The following is a 6000-nucleotide window of genomic DNA, read 5'->3' as shown; positions in this document are numbered from 1 at the left end:
TGTTTCAGTGAACAACAACAAGAGTTTGACAATACGTCTACTGAAGGCTGTATATTGTCTCGCCGAATTCGGGGCACAGGCTTGAACTAGGGTTGTCAATGTCGAGTAACTTCTTAACCCTTGAAATCGTTTCTTTTTTATGACGAAAAAATAGCCCACGACAAGTTTGTTTATAGAAGAGGGATAATGAATCGCCGCTGTCACTTACTTCTTTATAAACTCTAAAAATTCACACAAAACAAACAAACAAGCAAACAAGTTTAAAACTTATTGTTCGTTTTTATTTGACAGAAGTTAACACGAGTACTCTTCAGGTTCTGTCTCTTAAAAAATTTACGATAAACAAACACATGGTACGAAATAGAAATGTATTTCTGTTATTAAACGCTGTAATCAAATGTTTGCTGTGGGTGGCGGGGGGTGGCGGGGGGTGTGGGGGGGGTGCGCGGGGAGTGCAGCCTCCAAATAAATCTGGATGCGCCGGATATTGCCGTCGAAAGGAAAGTAGGTCAATGTAATGCTTGCAACATAACATGTAAAGTAGAAGGTGTGTTGCGGGCATGACATGACACTTCGAAATCACTATGTCACTATGTCATGTATGGATTAAACATAAATTATTAATACATAAATTGTTTAATATTGTGATTAATGTTCTCCGACTATTAAAAATATATAATTTTAAGTACTAACATATATATAAGCCAAGTTGTGTTCTATTTAAAATGCTTTATTACTTAATTTTCTTTTTGGTGTATTTTTAAAAGTAATTTTGAATTATCTAGCTGTTATATTACATTTAATTTTTAAATTATTCCTACAAAGTAAGGTAAGCGGCAGGCAGGCCGGCTGTAAAAAATTAAGCTAAAGCTTTAAGGTTTATAAAACCTTGTGTGCCGACCCCACGTGAGTGAGATAAAGCCAGGGAGATGATTATAAGTTATACGAGTGTAAACCTGAAATAAAGTTTTTTTAAGAAAAACATATTTAATACAACCTTTCATTCATTTTCAATACTTTTCATTAACAAATCTATCTATCTATCTATCTATATATATTAAAGGAAGTCGTGTGAGTTACACTATTAACCCTTAATTCGATGGTGTCCAGTGTGACGAACAACTAATTAAAAAAAATCTACTGAACTAGTTTAGAGAAAAATACATAAGATTTTGATTTTAGTACATAGGTAACATATAACAGATTTAGTAAAAAATATAATTTGAATAATAAAACACTCAAAATGTCAGTTTTTGTCGAAAGTGGCGTCGACGCCGAAGTAATCTGTTTTGCTCAGGGTGTTTTGTTCTATTTTTATTGATTTTTACTAACTTTTAGACCATGTCTGTATTAATTTATATTGCTGATATTATATATATCTAGAAAATAAGATAATCACGAGCTTCTACACTCATTTTCACTATTTTATCTCGCTCTAAATCTCTTGTCCGTCACACCGGACACTGTCGATTACTACGTGAAACTAGCTGTCCGGTGTGACGAACATTGCCAAATACGCTACGATTAACGCCTTTTTGTTACATTTATTGTTTTTTGCACAATATCACATGTGGTTGAATGTATTCTTCTATAAATGCTTATTTTGTTGTTTTGCGTTTTTACAGAAGCATTTGCATGGACGCATTAACAAGATATTAGCTTTAGTACCAAAACATCGTGCCCCATCTGAAGCTAGTAATAAATCACCAAATCACCTTCACCAGATCCATATTTTTCATCTTCTGCACCTTCAATAACTTCTTCTTTGGAATGGCTTAATTTATTAGACATTGACGAATTTGAACATGAAAGAGACTTTGAGCCCTAAAAGTAGTAAAAAGACTACTGTCTTTTGCATGAAATGTGACGTAAGACTATTTTTTACAGGGAAGAACCCTCGTAATTGCCATTTGAAATTTCATACAAAATATTTTTTATATTCATAGTCATATTTGATTACAATTATTAATTAATTTTTGTTTTTGGTGTGTATTTGTTGTATTTATCATTTCTGTTAGTCATTTGGTAGAGTCCGCCCCAACGGACATGTTGTTTCGTTACATACTTGACTATGTCCGCTGTGACGGACATGTGGTTTATCATAAACTGTCCAGCACTAATTTTTTTTAGCATTTTTCCTGTACTTATTTCATATCCAAAAATATGACTTTACTATAAAAAAACAGTTTTTTTGTTACAAAAAATTTCGTCGAATTAAGGGTTAATAACTAAAGAACGGCTGGATCGATTTAACTGAAAATTGATGGGGAGGTAGCTTAAAAACAGGAAACGGACATAGGCACTTTTTTATCTTGTGTGCATTTTTTTTTATTCCGCGCGGACGGAGTCGCGGGCGACAGCTAGTTATTAATAAAAGCTTGATTTTTTTCTTTCAATTCTTATTCCAAAGGTTTACACGAAAATAAAACATATCCTTTAAACAGTAAAATACATATTTGATCCAAATTAAAAGGTTCAAAGTAATAAATGTTTGGTAAGTTATCTTTCTACAATGGAATAAGCGGTTTTATTTGATCGTGAAAATAGATTAATCGGACGTCCGGATGCGAGTAGCGAATGAAACGGATGGGTGAGCGGACTTCCGACCGATACTTCTCTCTTGCGGCGAATTCGATCGTAAAATATATATACTTTTATATGGTATTTTTCCTTCATTTATTGTTAGTTAAAATAATAAAAAGCAGCACATTTGTTCAATACAGAAGTATTTCTTGACATAATTTCAATCGCCAGGTAATTATGTATTTTTCGATTTTATGCAAAAACTCCTAATAGTGGTAAGAATTTTATTCCTTAAAATATATTTTAACGCCATCTATCGGTTAGAAGCTAAATGAAAATGTTTTTAACAAAAATTCAACGTAGTTTTATTGTTTTAAATTCTAATAGATGGCGCTTAACGAACTTTCGTAAAATAAAAAATGCGTCAAAAATGGATTTTTTCAAAGAAATTTTAAAATATAATTCACAACTACGTTATCTGATTTTTAAGTTACTCTATTTAATACAAGTAAATAAATAAAAAAATGTTTTAAAATTAACAAAAAATTAATTAAAGTTTAAACCACTCAACGATAGATGGCGCTCATTGTGATTTCCTAACAAATCTAGAAATAAACATTTTTCCAATCACTTCAACTCACCTGATGTCTGCTGAAACCTTCTCCTCATGTAGTCCATCAGCTTCTCCGCAAGACCTCGCCGCCGCAAGACAACTTTCTTCCCATTCTGTGCCAAAAAATACGGATGTTGAGATTCGAAGAGATTAAAAAAAATTAACTTTATCATTTAAAAATATTTGTAATAATGTGACGAATTTATTTTTATACTACCATAACTAGGTATCTGTTTATTTGATACTTTCAACCTATATAGTAGATATTGACTGGGGGGCGCTAGTGAGGTAGAATAATTTAGATTGACTCACACCAGGACCAGATATCTTCATACAAATCTGTTTAATTTGAAATTGACTTTTGATTAATCAGATACACATCCTTTAATATTTGTCGAGTTTCACAGTAAAATATTTTAGAAAAAAAAAACAAACAGATTTATTGATAACCTTATTTTGGAAGTTAGTTAAAAATAACCTATCGTTTTGAAATTGAACAGTTTTAATAAAACCAGAAACAAAGAACAAACTCCGACTATTTCTTCATAGGCAAACTATGAATGCCTAAACAAAGCCTCAATAAATACTGTACGTACATAAATAACTGTACAGTTGAAGGTGTACGAACAATATTGGAGCCTGTCCAATACATCTGTAACGATTTATACAACATACATAACGTCAATTACTACCGCCATTTTTTTGTAAAAGTAAACTTGTTGAAACAAAAAACTATTTAAATGTCGGTAATATTATAAAAAATAATAGAAATAATATTCATTAAAGTCATTAAAAGTCGGTTTCCATAAATTTATTGTAATTTACGAAATTTTAAACTTCAAATAGTAGTCTTACTACCTTACTAATATTATAAATACAAATGTTTGGATGTACGGCTAAACGGATCTTGATAAAATTTGGCATACATGTAGAACATGGAACACAGAGGCTACTTATTACGTTTTTTTTAATTCCGAGCAGACGGAGTCGCGGGCAACAGCTTGTAGTCTATAAAGATTAAATATTAATTTGAAACATCATGTTAAAATACAAGTAACGAAACGAATTAAAACGTAATTTTCTACCAACGAGACGTAGTAAATCAACATTAAATAATAACGACCACTTAACCTAACCTAACCTGTCACTGCCATCTGGCGAGAACATCTCAAAGGCGTGGCTCTGTGGCGACCTCTTGGCCGCTTCCCAGACTCATGATAATTGCCACATAATTTCTTTAATAGACTGTTTGGAACAATGATTTTCAGGTGAATTTTACAACAAATTAACAGTGGTAGACGCCAGCAACAATTACATCTGTTGCACACTCGCCAAGTGCAATACCACGACCACACAGAAAACAGGCGTCCAGTGGAAGCAATTCCGCGTACAGTCTGATGAATGTGATTGCCAAAGAACAAATTTTAATCCTCTTCCCTTCTCTGGATTTGACGGAGGTAAAGGACGCAAAGGCAGGGGAAATATCTTTTTTCTGTGCGTCTTTGCTCTTTTGGCGAATTTAAATGACCGCTTGCTCGTTTAAAACGTGCATCAATTTTTTTTTTTAGTACATTAACAAAATTTATGAATCCATTTTTTCCGTCCGTTTTAACTTTCTCATTTATTTGATTTGTTTCGTTCCTGATACTGACATAATCTGCAGTTCAATAGTGATGTATTACACCCATTCTGTCTCTGTCATGCTCATACAATTTGGATAGAGACGGATATATCAAATAGATTTGAAGAACTAACACACAACTTTTACTTCTTCTAACTCGATAACTATGCACATTCTTACATCTTCTACGTCTTGTCTACGACATGGCCAACGATTTGTCTACGACACGGTCTACGCTGTGGTCTACGACTTTGCCTACAACATTATCTACGACGTCTTCTAGGACATGATTACGACATTACTTTTGACTCATCTACGACACTATCTTCTAAGATTTTTTTTACGTAATTAACTTGTGTAAAATAATTTTCATCAATAGGTTTCGACCGTCGCTACACATGTTGTATTCTATGTTCTCTCTGTTATATTCAAAGAGAATGTGAGAGATATGGTAGTAGTCATCTCTCTTGTTTATTTTTTTAAAATATGATCATACAACAAATGATATAAGAACATTTTACGCAGTGTACATTTATCTCGTTTTAAAAATTATGCTAAAGTATGAGCGTTCCATTTATTTATTTTTTTTGAGATTTACAAGTACGCTGTTTTTGTTGCTTTTGCATATTAGTTACGTATATAATAGTTGCTTTTTTTTCATAGCATATAAAAATAATTTTATTCAATTATTTGATTTATTGTATACTAGCGACCCGCCCCGGCTTCGCACGGGTGCAATGCAAAATATACCTACTACAGAATGTCCTTATACACAACGTTCACAGCGTTCACATTAGAAACCTTTAAATTTATCAGTGTTTCTCTACTATATTATGCATTTATTATACATACAAACCTTCCTTAAGAATCACTCTATCTATTAAAAAAAACCGCGTCAAAATCCGTTGCGTAGTTTTAAAGATCTAAGCATACATACGGACATACAGCGAAAGCGACTTTGTTTTATACTATGTATTGATATTGATAGTACCTATTTAAAAAAACTGAAAGAATTTTCCTGTAATTCAAAAAAACATTCAAAAAAGTGAAACAACAATTATCAGAGAAAACCGCACTCAAATCGGTCAAAAAGCTTTTAAAATTAAAGCGCACAAACGCACAGACACAGGCATATGTTTTTTAACATTCCATTTTTTTAATACAACAAAGTTTATAAAAACGCGTTAGAAAATACTTTTTCCTTTTATGTTTTCCATCTAGAGACAAGAATATGTTACTAATT

The sequence above is a fragment of the Papilio machaon genome, chromosome 29 (genome assembly GCF_912999745.1).
Source record: "Papilio machaon chromosome 29, ilPapMach1.1, whole genome shotgun sequence".
NCBI lineage: Eukaryota > Metazoa > Arthropoda > Insecta > Lepidoptera > Papilionidae > Papilio > Papilio machaon.
Note: the sequence above shows the minus strand (reverse complement) of the source record.